Source organism: Tenrec ecaudatus, chromosome 5 (genome assembly GCF_050624435.1).
Source record: "Tenrec ecaudatus isolate mTenEca1 chromosome 5, mTenEca1.hap1, whole genome shotgun sequence".
NCBI classification, from domain to species: Eukaryota; Metazoa; Chordata; class Mammalia; order Afrosoricida; family Tenrecidae; genus Tenrec; species Tenrec ecaudatus.
The window spans coordinates 78,290,556-78,305,196 of NC_134534.1; the positions used below are offsets into that span (position 1 = coordinate 78,290,556).

Genomic DNA, 14,641 nt, shown 5'->3' on the forward strand with positions numbered 1-14,641 from the left:
AAGGCCAAACATGATAGTGGGACAAGAGGAAGGTAAAAGGAAATAGAGGAAAGAACTAGGAAACAAAGGACATTTATAGAGGTCTAAATACATTCATGTACATATGTAAATATATTTATATATAGCGATAGGAAAATAGATCTATGTATATATATTTAGATGTTAAGTCTTAAGGTAGCAGATGGACATTGGGCCTCTCCTCAAGTACTCCCTCAATGCAAGAACACTTTGTTCTAATAACCCAGCACTCTGTGATGTGCACCTTCCCTGACATGACTCCTGAAGACAAAATGGGGGCATAAGCAAATGTGGTGAAGATAGCTGATGGATCCCCACTATCAAAAGATACAGCGTTGCTTGGCCCAGAAACTTGGTTCTCTCTTCCTGGTCTTCATCGTGGCTCACAATCAAGGTGAAAAAGAGAACCCGGTGTGGGAGCTCCAAGTCTGCAAGTTCTGCCTCAACATCTGCATGGGGGAGAGTAGAGACAGACTGACCCGGGCAGCCAAGGTGCTAGAGCAGCTCACTGGCCAGACCCCTGTCTCCCCAAAGCCAGGTACACCGTCAGATCCTTTGACATTAGGAGAAATGGAAAAATTGCCAGCCGCTGCACAGTCCGTGGAGCCAAGGCAGAGGAAATCTTGAAGAAAGGTCTAAACATGTGGGAGTACAAGTTATGGAAAAATAACTTCTCTGATACTGGAAATTTTTAATTTGGGATCCAGGAACACATCGACCTAGCATCGGTATCTGTGGCCTGGACTTCTACGTGCTGCTGGGGAGCGCTGAACAGGCTGCTCCAGGGCCAAACACAAAATCGTCAAAGAGGAGACCATGAGCTGGTTCTAGCAGAAGTATGATGGGATCATCCTTCCTGGCAAATAAATTCCTGTTTCCAAAAGACCAATAAAAAGGCTACAGTGAGGTGGGGGGGGGGGAACAAGATATAGTATCTGGGGTCTTGAAGAATTGAAGATAAAAAAGCAGCCATCTAGCTGAGAAGCAACAAAGTCCACATGGAAGAAGCACACCAGCCTGTGTGATCACGAGGTGTCAATGGTATCAGGTATCAGGCATGAAAGACCCAGAACAAAAAATCATATCAATGTGAATGAGAGGGAGTGCGGAGTGGAGATCCAAAGCCCATCTGTAGACAATTGGACATCCCCTTACAGAAGGGTCACAAGGAAGAGAGGAGCCAGTCAGTACAGCATCGATAAACATCCATCTTTCCCCTATTTCTTTAATGCTTCTCCCAACCACTTTCATGAACCCAATTCTACCTTACAAATCCAGCTAGACAGATAAGAGCTGGAAACACAAGGAATCCAGGACAGATAAACCCCTCAGGACCAATAATGAGAGTAGTGCTCCCAGGAAGGTAAGGGGAAGGTGAGAGGAGAAGGAGGAACTGATCACAATGATCTATATATAACCCCCTCCCACAGGGATGAACAACAGAAAAGTGGGTGAAGGGAGGCAGCGGTCAGTGTAAGATATGAAAAAATAATAACAATTTATAAATTATCAAGGGTCCATGGGGGAGACAAGGTGGGAGACAGAGGTAAAAGCTGATACCAAGGGTTCAAGTAGAAAGAAAATGTTTTAAAAATGATGATGATGGCAACATATGTACAAATGTGCTTGACACAATGGATCTATGTATGGATTGTGATAAGAGCTGTATGAGCCCCCCATTAAAAGGATTTTAAAAAGCGGATGTAGCAATCTTACTATAAGACAGTAGACCTCAAGACAAAATCTCTTGGAAGTGATAAAGATGGACATGATACAGTGATAAAAGAGGCAACTCATCAAAAGACTTAATGATCATAAATATATATGCACCCAAATCTGAGCACGTAAATATATATAACGAACACTGACAGAATTAAGGAAAGACTCCAATAGCCCACTGTATTATGTTAGACAGAAAATTTAGAAAGATAATCAACAAAGTAGCAGGCAATTCGAATGATCCTATAAACCAACTAATTTTTAAAATCATTTTATTGGGGTTCATACAATTCTTATCACAATCCATACATACATCAATTGTGTAAAGCACACTTACACATTCATTGCCCTCATCATTCTCAAAGCTCTCGCTTTCCGCCTGGGCTCCTGGAATCAGCTCCTCATTTTTCTTTCTCCCCACTCCCTCCATGCTCCCCCCTACCTCATGAACCCTTGATAATTTATAAATTATTATTTTATCATATTTTGCACTGCCCGGTGTCTCCCTTCACCCACTTTTCTGTTGCCCATCCCCCATGGAGGAAGTTATATGTAGATCCTTGGAGTTAGTTCCCCCTTTCTAACCTCCCTTCCCTCTTCCTTCCCGGTATTGCCACTCTCACCACTGGTCCTGAGGGGTTCATCTGTCCTGGAGTCCCTGTTTCCATTTCCCATCTGCATCACTGTGCATGCTCTGGTCTAACCAGGTTTTCAAGGTAGAATGGGATCATGATAGTGGTGGGGAGGAAGCGTTTAAGAAATAGAGAAAGGTTGTGAGTTTCATCTATGCTGCACTGCACCCTGAGTGACTGACTCATCTCCTCCTCACTACCCCTCTGCAAGGGATGTCCAGTTGTCTACAGATGAGCACTGGATCCCCATCAAACGCTCCCCTCATTCACGATTATATGATCCCCCCCTTTGGTACTTGATACCTGGTCCCCTCGACCCTTCATGATCACACATGCTGGTGTGCTTCTTCCATGTGGGCATTTTTGCTTCTGGGCTAGATGGCCGCTTGTTTACTTTCAAGTCTTTAAGATAGATCCCAGACGCTATATCCCAGACACTCAATAGCTGGGCACCATCAGATTTCTTCATCACACTTACTTATGCACACATTCGTCTTCAGCGTTTATATGGGGAAAGTGATCACACAATGATGGTTTTTGTTCTTTGGTGTCTGCTACCTGATCCCTTCAACACCTCATGATCACACAGGCTTGTGTGCTTCGTCCCTGTGGGCTTTGTTGCTTCCGAGCTAGTTGGCCGCTTGTTTACCTTCAAGTCTTTAAGACCCCAGACACTGTATCTTTTGATAACCCGGCACCATCAGCTTTCTTCACCACGTTTGCTTATGCACACTTTTGTCTTCAGCTATCATGTCAGGAAGGTGGGTATCATGGAATGACCGTTTAGCAGAGCAAGGTGCTCTTATATTAAGGGAATGTGTGCAAGGAGGTCCAATGTCCACCTGCTACCCTACTACTAAACCTATAAATATATGCACATAGATCTATTTCCCCCATAATTATAAATATATTTACATATGTACATGTCTGTATTTTGGCCTCTATGTATGCCCTTTGCCTCCTACTCCTTTCCTCTATTTCCTTATGCTTTCCTCCTGTCCCACTACCATGTTCAGTCTTCATTCTGGTTTCAGTAATTCCTCTCAGTTACTTTGCCCTTGGTCACTCCCTACCAGTCCTCCCATCCCCTCCCTCCACTGGTTTTGAACCACTCGTTTTACCCCTGTCCCTGTGTTGGCCAACACCTCCTCCCTTCCCCCACCTCCCACTCTCCCATGTTGCCCCGGGGACTGTTGGTCCCAATATTTTCTTCTCTACATTGTTTGTCCAGCCTATCTTATCTAGATAGACCTGCAGAGATAATAATATGCACATAAAATTGCAGATGGCCTCAACAGCACCAAACAAAGTGGCACATAAGAACTTGGCGACGACCACAGCAACACTGACAAACAAACAAGCAAACAAAAAAGCCACTGACAAAATCTAAAAGAAAGAAAAGCCTGTTAATAGTTCAAGGTCTGTTTGTTGACCTTTAGGAGTGTTTTCCGGACAAGTCTGATGGGGTGCCAAGGCCTGGCCCCAAAGTCCATCCTTGATACTCCCTTGGGACGTCCTTGCTCTGCTTCCCCCGCCGCTCTATTGCACGCCCCCAGTGTTTTGCCTCAGTGTGGTGGGGTCAGCTCGGTCACACATCACACACTGTGTCTCCGGTTAAACCAACTAATTTTGACAGTCATATAACAATTTATTTAACAAGAGTAAAATATTTATTCTACTCCATTTGGCTTGTGCACTGAACAGTGAGAGGCAGCCATATCTGACCTCCTCTGGTTTCCCTATTGCCCTGAGACAAGGGTCACCATGCCTGCACCCTTTCTTCTTTACCCTCTTCTGACACCAACCATTCCTCAAACGACGCTCCACTTTTTTGCTGAGTTCAATAATTCATGTGATGGCAGCATAGAGCTCATAGACCATACTCACAATTAAGGGAGTCTATTAGCGAAGTTGAAACCCTGGTGGCCTAGTGGGTTACTCACTGGGCTGCTAAACACAAGGTCAGCAATTCAAAACCACCAGCCATTCTACTGGAGAAAGTGTAGGCTTTCTACCCCCATAAGTAGTTACAGTCTCAGACAGAACAGAAATATTGAGAATTTTAATGCATTGTGCAAAATGCCCTCAATGTTACTGAATATCTTGAGTAGAAATTGCTAAGCTGTTGTGTAAACATGTACAGAAAACACAATGAATTTTTTAATTACATAAATAGTAAATGTTAAAAACCTACAGGGGTGGTTCTGCCCAGTCCTACAGGATCTCTGTGAGTTCAACTCTACTTGATGGTAGTGAGTTTGGAGGGGTTTTTTGTTGGCTTGTTTGTTTTTAATTAGAGACGTTAATAGGTTACCAGGAGTCAGGATCAGCAAACAGCAAGGAGACAGTTACTGGTCCACAATCACACCGTGCCTCAGGTAACAGTCAAATCTCTCTCCTGTCCTCAGCCTCTTAGCCACATGGTCCCTTAGCCTTTGCCTCCATGACGCAAGAAGCCAGCTTGTCACCATACCTCCCAGTCTCATTGCCTCTGCTGTTTCTCTTGCTCTATCCCAGAGTGTCCATGCCACAGTCTCTGGCACCTCTGGTCTCAGCCTTTGCCATTTCAAACCGAGGTTTGGAACATGCTCTTCCAATGGTCTGTAATTCTCCTCTGTGTCCATTTTCACAACAAATGAACGGCTTTGATGGAGGTGTAGTTTTTAATCTTCTAGCCAACCATACCCCCAAGGCACACAAAGAATGACGTCTTAAATCACACCCTCTAATAAAGTAGTCTTAACAATACCCCCAAGGAAACAAAGGCTTTATGTATACCCTCTACTAAAACCAGGACTTAACACCACCTGAATCCTGCCCATTAGCGGAGCAGTGAACTCCCTCCACAGTGGGATTTTAGTCGCAGACATAGGGTCCAGAATTGTAATACATCACATAAGGCATTATGGACAGAAGGGCCATATTAATTGACTGAATCTCAACACATGTCATTCTCTAGAATAGACCACATATTGGATCACAAAGGAAGTCTCTGTGAATTTGATAATATTGAAGTCATGCAAAGCCATTTTCTCAGCTCCTGAGTGAAGTCAGAAATCATAAAAGAACGAAAAAATGCAAATGGTAAGCATATGGAATGAAACACCACACTATTAAACTATCAACTAAGAAATTAACAGAGAAATCAAAATTTCTTAGAGTCAAATGACAATGGAATCAAAAAATGCCAAAACCTAGGGGCTGCAACGAAGGCAATACCAGGAGGGAAATTTATAGTAATAAGTTACAGCATGAAAAACTAAGATCTCAAATAAATGGTCTGACGCCACAACTTTAGGGTCTAACCACGTAAGAGCACAATACACCTAAACCTACCAGAGTTTTCCCCTTGAAAGTAGGAGGGAGAAAATGGTGCCCATTTACACCACGTCTATTCAATATTGTTTAAGAAGTCCTAATCAGAACAATTAGATAATAAAATCAATTAAAGGTATCTATATTGGAATAAAGAATATAAAATAATTTGCAATCACTTATGATATTATCTTAGATATAAAAAATTCCACAGAGTCTGTAAAAAATTCTTAGGGCTAATAGAGGAATGTAGCAAAATTACAAGATGCCAGCACAAGAGGAATCATCTGAGTTTGTATAAACTACCAATGAGAAATCTTAAAGGGAAACTAGAAAAACCATGTCATTTAGTATCGCATATAAAATAATGAAATGTCTAGGAATAAATATAATCAGGTGTCTGAAGGATCTGTAAAACACTATTGGAAATGATTTCAAAGGGTTGAAATAGGCAGAAAGATGGCCCATATTTATGAATTGTAATATATAATGTCAATAAGGTAACAATACTTCCCAACATGACCTATAGAGTCGATGTAATTCCAATCAAAAGGTCAACAGCTTTTTTTTTTTATAGAATTGTGAAAACTAGTCTTCCACTTTATATGCAAAGACAAGAGGTCGAACTAGTTGCAGCAATAATGAGAGAGAAGAACGAAGCAGAAGGACTCACATTTGCTGAGTCTGAACAGTATTATCCAGCTACAGTAACCAACAGTAGATGGTATCAACAAACCTAGGGGCCAATGGAATAGAATTGAGAAATCAGAAATGCACCCAGCGATCTATGGTCAGTTGATTTTTAATAAGGGTGCTTTAAAAAAAAAGAAAGAAAACCCTCATTGCCACCGAGTCGATTCCAACTCACAGCAACTCTCTAATACAGTGGTTCTCAATCTGTGGGTTGCGACCCCTTTGGGTGGGTGGACGGACCCTTTCACAGGGCTCACCCGATTCTTAACAGTAGCAAAATCACAGTTAGGAAGTAGCAACAAAAGTAGTTTTATGGTTGGGGGTCACCACACCATGAGGAACTGTGTTAAAGGGTCGCGGCATTAGGAAGGTTGAGAACCGCTGCTCTAACAGAATAAGATAGAACTGCCCCTCAGGGTTTCAAGGCTAGTCTTTCTCTCAAACAATGGTTCTAATGCCATTTAGTTAGGAAGGAAAGAAGACTCTCATCAATACATGGTATGGGGAAAATTGTATACCTACATACGGAAACAGGATTCATGCCCCATATCATATGCAAAAGCAATTCAAAATGGATTAAGAACCTAAGAGTTGTCATTTCCAAGGACTGATATTTAACATATTAACAAAGTCACAAACAGAAAAAGCAAGTAGATAGAACCTCAAAAATTAATCAGAAGTCATTGTGACTTAGTGGGTTACTCATTGATCTGCAAACTGCAAGATCAGTAGTTCAAACTCACCATTCCTCCTTGGGAGCAAGATAGGGCTCTCTGCTCCCATAAACTTTTACTGTCTCAGAAAACAAAAACAGCAGTTCTCCTTTGTCCTGTGGGGTTAACATGAGACTGGATGAACTGGAATCAGGGGGTGGAGTTCATAAAAAGGTTACACTTATGTTAATCAAATTACTTTACCAACAAGAGTGAAAAGACATATTACTGACAGGGAGACTCTTCTGAAAATACAGTATATCCCCGGTGAAACCTTCAACAAAAAGACAAATTCATCATAAAAATGTCAAAGAATATAAATGGATTTGACTCAAGAGGATATTTAAATGGTAACCAAACACTGATCGGAGAGATGCAAATAAAACCCACCATATGATAACAATTCACTCCACCTCAAATTGCTAAGATTTAAAAAACAAGAAACAGCAAATAACAAGCATTGGTGATAATGCCGGGAGTCGAAATCTTTATCCATAGCTGTGAGAAGGCAAAAATCATGGCGTTTTGTAAAGCAGTGTGGTGGTTCCCCAAAGTGTCCATCAATAAATTGATTATCAAACTGTGGTTCGAACACTGCCCAAGCAGTACGAGAAATGTAGTCTGAATTCATGAGACAAGATAGGCGAAGCTTCAAGACATGATAGTGAGTGAAATAAATCAATCTCAAAGGGAAAAGCAGGCTCACTTACGTGAAAAAGAAAATGTATGGGGCTCAAAGTTTATTAGCGGTTACTAGGGACAGGAGGGAGGCAAGAAGGAAGGCTCATTGCCTATGGAGCATTGAATTGTAGTTTAGAGTGATGGAAAATTCACCTCAATTAAGGGTAAGATTTCACAGCTGGTTATTATAAGTACTGTAATTATTGTAATAAGTTGTACACCTATAAAATTTGAATTCACAAAAATCATGTGATTGTTATGCTTACAATGAAACCGAAGTTCTAAAAAACAAGAGTTGTGCTTTAGACTGCTATGTGCAATCAGACAACTCAGGAGAGTTTGTTCTTTGGTTTAAAGGTTTGGGGTAATTGGTTTATGGATCCTCCAGTTAACTGGCCTAATAAAGGAGTTAGTGCTTTTTTTTCACCTCCAGTTTTGTTGCTTAGTACTTAAGTAGTAATAGCTTTCAAAGAGTCATTGGAAGTACAGCCACTGGTCTCTACTTGAAGGAGCAGCAGAGAAGAATCAAGAGCAGAGGGAAGTGGCATGCCTAGCTAACCGCTGCCCTGAACGAATGCCTCCTTTACCAAGGACCCCAACACTCAACTACGATTACTGCGCATCTCTTGAGAGAGTCTAGAGAAAAATCCTGGCCAAAAAGGATAAAATGCAGAACCCAAATTCATATTGTCTTAGAATCCAATCTTTCAGTGCCCGTGGACACTGGATAAACCACTGACGCTATTGCCTTGAGATAATCATTAACCTGAAACCAAAACTATCCCACTGACGTCTTCTGAAATCCAGACAATAGCGCTTAGGGCACTAGTAGAAACGAATGCCTGCCGTAGCATTGTGCTCTTTGAAGAACCAGCTCTACGGGATCAGCCTGACAACAGGTGCTTAAGAGACTACGTAGAAAACTTAGGGACAAGGAATTTCTCTTAAGGGAGATAGAATAACAACTCAGAAAAAGAGAGTGCAAATGTTTGTACAACTTCAAAGAATGTAGTCCGTGCCACTGAGCTACACATATAAAAATATGAATGGATGTATGTACTGATGTGTACATATGTACGTTCTCAATAATGGAAAACAAATTACATTGGGGGGACCATAAAAGGGAGATGATGTCAAGGTATCTATGAAGAAATGGGATGTTTGGGAACTGATTGTGTACAATTCTGCTTGATGAGAAGGAAGGATCCAATGACATGACATTTGGGTTAATTCCAAAGAAAGAATAACTTGAAAGACCATAAAAAATTACAGGAAATTAAAAAATGAATACAAGGCTTCTTAATGTTTGCATTACATTTTTAATATGTTAATGTATAATTTCATTTACTTTTGAAACAAGTTTGTGGCCTTAGTATATAATTTTACATAATTTTATTGCTTCTAATTCTTATATACTCAGTTCATAGACATTGTGGAACCCTAAAAGTATAGGTTTTACAGCCCAACACAGTAAGAAGTGTCTGGGGTCATAAAAGCTTATTATTGGTAATCTACATACAATACAACTATTGGTCTCTTTTCAAGAATCTGTTTGTGTGAGCAAAAGGAAAGGCCTGGGTGCTCAGGGACCAAAGGAATCAGGAAAAGGAAGCTGAAAAGTTCGGGGACAGCTGGCCTGACGTGACCCCAGCCATCTCCTCCTGATGCCAAGACACTGAGAATTTCTGCAGTGCCCCGTGTCTGACGGCGTGCTTCTAGTCCACCAGTCTCTTCGCTTATGACATCTTCTAGGATGGTTCTCAAGACAGATAGCCTGTCCACAATGACCCTTAGTCAATTCACCTTTGGCCAGTTCCTGCCTATATCTCTCTCTACCTCTGAACTAGATAGGCGCTCTCAGGGCAAGGCTGTTCTCCCGCTGGTCTTATCGTGCCTCCTCTGCACAGAGCAGGCCTGCACAGAGCACATAAACACGTGACCGAATTTCACGCACTATTGCAGAAACATGGACATTTGCTGAGCCCTAGCAGAACAAGATTTAAGAGCTCAGCTGAATCAAAATGTTGGCAGTTTGAAGCCACTCACCAGCTACATAGGAACAAGACCTTGTGGTTTGCTTCTGTAACAATCACAGTCTAGAAACTCTCTGGGAGAGTGCTACTGTACCACATGGCATAACTCTGAGTCAGAATTTACCTGCTGGAACTTAAGGACAATAGGTCTTAACTTGTAGCCATCCATCATTTTGATTGGGCTCCTATAGGTAATTCTAAGAACTGCTCCTTTACAAGTAATAGGAAGAGGTCAAGGGGAAAGTTCATGGACATGTGTATTGTAAAAACACAACACATGAATTTCAAATATTTTACACCCAAAGCCTCATATTAACTTATTATAACATGCGGAAACAACATCTAGATTGAGACACCAAGAATAAAAGTTTGAAAAGAGCCCCTTGAGGACAATGTAAATTCCATTAAAATTGAAGCAGGAACGAAAATCAAATTTATAGTGAAAAATGGGTGGAAATTCAGAGAACCCCAAACAATTGTTCCCAAACGGAAATCACCATAACATAAAATAATTAAATTTTCCAATATTAAAGAAAATGAAACAATCCTGAGAGCTGCAGGACAAAAAAAAGAACAATTACATATAAAGGCCAACCAATTAGGATAAGTTCAGATTTTTCTATTGAAATCATTTAGGCAAGAAGTCAATTGAATTTATATATTCAAAATTCTGAAAGAAAAAAAACCCTTCTAATAAAAAATTCTATATCCAGCAAAATTATCCCTCAAATATGAAGAAGTAAAATCATTCACAGATAAGGAAAAGCTAAAGGAATTTATAAAACCATAACCACCATTGTAAAATATTAAAAGGAATTCTATGGACAGAGAATCGATAGCAAGCTTGAGTAGCATCAATGTCAGATTTTCTCTGAATGCTTTTGTAGAAGTCACCAGTGACGTTATCTAGTCCTAGACTTTTTTTTCTTTGGGGGGAATTTTTAAAAATATTTTTTATTAAAAGATCATTTTACTGGGGGCTTTTACAACTCTTATTACAATCCATACATTCCCGTAACCCTTGTGACCCCTTGATAGATTATAAATTATTATTTTCATATCTTACACCGACCGCTGTCTCTGTTCCCCTATAGTTTCTGTTGTTCTTCCCCCTGGAGTGGGGGTGTGGTTGTGTGTAGATCACTACAATAAGTTCTCCTGGAGAGGGGCTTTTTTAATGACCTGATCAATTTCCTCTCTTCTGTTAGGGTTGGTCATGTTTTCCACTTTAGTCCTTGTTAGTTTAAGCAAGCAGTGTGTTTCCAGAATTCTACACTTCAAATGTGTTGGAGTTCAGTTTTCCGTTATTACCTTTTTTATTTCAATTGGTTCTGGTGTTGCATCACCCATTTCTTATTCATGTTACCTACATCTTCTTCTATTTTTTTTCATTTGTTGTGTTTGCCAGTGGTGTGCAGATTTGTTAATCCTTTCAAAGAACCAGCTTCAAAAAGTAAAAACAGGGGGGGGAGGGGGAAGAACCAGTTTCTTGACTTAATTTTCTACTGTTTATCTGTTTAATTTATTTCTGCTCTATCTTTATTGAACATGTTGGGTTAAGATGTTGATTTTGGTTCTTTCTTATTTTGTGATATGTGCATTTGTTGCTATAAATTACACTCTGGGAGATGGGGTGGGGTGGGGGGACAGGGGTGATAAAAATAATTACAGTCTGAATATTGCTTTTGCTGTGTCCCAGAAATTTTAGTATATTGTGTTTTCAGTTGGTTCGAGGAATTCTATTATTTCTTTTTTTATTGCTTCTATAACCCACTAGTTTTTAAGCAGAGAGTTATTCAATGTATACGTACTTATTTATTTTTCCTCACTCTTCTTATTGTTAATTTTATAGCATTTTGATCTGCAAAAATTCTTTGTAATATCTCATGTTTTAATTTTATTGAGGTTTGCTTTGTAACCTAACATATGGTCTAGTCTGGAGAACATTCCACGTGGAATGGCAAAGAATGTATATTGTTGGGTGGAGTGTTTTGCATATGTTTATGAGGTCTAGTTGTGTACTATATATATCTATGAAGTCAAATTGGTTGACTATGTTGTTCTTCTGTATTTTTTGTTGAGTTTCTTTCTTATCATTCTATCCTTCATCAAAAGTGGTGTTGTAACATCTTCGATTTGTGCAGTTGTCTATTTCTCACTTCAATCCAGTGAGAATTTAATTGATTTATTAATGTATTGTGGCATAGATCATTGTTGTATTGCAGTGTATTGCGGCATTGATGTTTATTATGGTTATGTCCTCGTGTGTCATTATGTAGTGCCCCTTTTTCTCTTATGCAGGATTTTGCCTTAAAGTGTATTTTAATAGAAATTATTCCTGTCACCCCTGCTCTTCTTTGATTGCCATGAGCTTGGTTTCTTTCTCCTTGCAACTTTCAGTCGTTTTTTGTCTTCGAATATAAGACATGTCTCTTGTAGATAGCATATTGATGGATCTTATTTTCTTACCCACTGGGCTATTCTATCTCATGACTGGTGTGTCTAACCCGTTTAGATTCGTTGTTTGAGAGCTAAGAATTTATCGTTGTCATTTTTCTGTAGGTTTTCTTGTGATGCTGCTGGGTTCCTTTTCCCACATAATATTCTGTGCTGTGTTCATTTTGATCTTGGGGTTTCTTTCATTTGTCAGTGATGCTTTAGTGTTCACTAGTTTCATATGACTTTCCTCTTTTTATTTTGTTGACATTTATCCATTTTCTTTTAGGTCACATTGTCCTTGATTAAGGTATTCCTAAATTTAAGTACGTCTTAGCTTTACTTTTTTTTAATCCTTCTGATATTGATACAGTTTAATGTAGTGAAACATGCAGCTGTTTAAATCTACTTGATTTCCTCTTCATTGGAAGTTCTGTGGCTATGCTAATCCTTTTATTTGTTTATAATTGTCTTCAATATAATTAGTATCTTTACATATTTTGGTTTTGTCAGTTTGGTTTTTGGAGGATATTTCTACGTCTCGGTTGTCTTCTGGAAAATGTTTCCATATATGTTAACTCAAGTTGTCTACTGTTATTGATTCTCTGTGAAAAATTTTCTCCCTTACTATTGCATGTAAGGCTGGGTTTTACAAATTCCTTCAATTGCTGTTTATCTGGAAATATTCTAATTCCACGCTTACATTTTTGGGGCATTTCTATGGGTTTTTGCTTCTTCCAGGCATGGTTTCTGTTGCAAAATCAGAGCTTAATTTTATTGCCCCCCCCTTTTAAAATTATTTTATTGGGGGCTCATACAGCTCTTATCCCAATCTATGCATACGTATATCATGTCAAACACATTTGTACGTATGTTGCCACGATCATTTTCAAAACATTTTCTTTCTACGTGAGTCCCTGGTATCAGCCCATTTCTCCCTCCCTCTCATTTCCCCTTTGGAGATAATTTTTTCACTTTTCTTGAACTGCTTTCAGGACTCCCTCATTGTCTTTGGTTTAGGAAAGCTGATCATGGTACATCATACATCATGGTGATTTCCTTTCACGATCTATCCTACCTGAGATTCATTCAGTGTTCGGAATGAATGTTTTCTCATCTTTCATGTAGTAAGGAAGCTTTCTTCCGACAACTCTTTAACAATTTTCTCTGTGCTTTTTTCTTAACTGATCTGAGACCATTCACGTGGAAATGATCCCTTTTGATGGTGGCACATATAATGCTATCATTGGATGTTTTCTGTTGTTCACTTCTTAATTATTCCTTTAATGAATTGGTAAATATTGAGAGATTTGTTTTCAGGCTCACTAATTTGGCCATTTGTTGATTCAGTTCTGCTCCTTTGCTCTTTTGACGAATTATCTATTTCTGAATCCTTAGTACCAATCTCCTAGATTTCTATTTGCTCTTTTTGTATGGCTTTTTGTATTCTCAATCTTTCTCTCAATATGTTGAAGGAATCTAAATACCATTCATTTGAATTTATTATTGGGTCATTCCAATACCTTTTATTTCTCATAAAGGTCTTCTGACCCTATACATCAGTCACTTGTTTGAACTGCTCTGTCTTGTTTCTTCCTGTGAACTGAAATTGTCTATTGTTTGTGAGACATTGTTGTGTGTGTGTTTGTGGTCACAATGCTGCCTCCTGCCAGGTTGACTAGAAAAGAATAAAAACTAGAGGAAGAAAAAACAAACATAAGCAATAGCCCAAAGAGAAAAATGTTCTTAAAAATAAACAAGCAGGGGAAATCTAGCAAATAAGAGCAAGAAAAAAATAATTCACCAACTTAAAAAAATTTAAAAAACAGGAGAAGGGAAAGGAAGAAATATATAATGTGCAAAACTAGGAAGTGGGATCTAGTAATGAAAAAATAAAATAAAGAAAAACTAAGGAAAAGAAGAAAGGAAGGGAGTAGCAAACAGAAGCAAAAAGGAAAGCAGAGAAAGAGAGGCTAAGAACAAAAGAAAACACACAAAGGAGAAAACTGGGGTAGGGACAGAACCCAAAGAGGAGACCATTATAGAAGACTAGAGTATTCAGTCAAGGACCTCACAGCATGAGGAGGACATGCCTGAGCTCAGAGAGCGTGTACCTGGAAAGGGACTTCAGGCCCTGAGAGCAGCTAGAGCCAAGGCAGGTGATTATGGACAGAGTTCTTCTTGTCCACTCGGGTGGTCAGCAATTGAGAGCAAAACAGATCATTATGGAAAGTTTATGCCTACTCTGGGTGGCTAGCAACTGGCTGCTAGCCCAATAAGGTGCTTTCTGCTATTCAGATGAGGCAGAGCACACTCCACATCAGACACTGGATGGTGTGCCAGGAGATGACCCACAAGGATGAGGTTCTGACCTCAAACAGATCAAAAGCTATGCATGTGT

General features: G+C 39.6%; 1 pseudogene; it reads left to right on the forward strand.

Moving 5' to 3' along the window:
- The first annotated feature begins 324 nt into the window (after positions 1-324).
- LOC142449125 (large ribosomal subunit protein uL5-like) lies at positions 325-885 on the forward strand (annotated as a pseudogene).
- Positions 886-14,641: the final 13,756 nt, after the last annotated feature.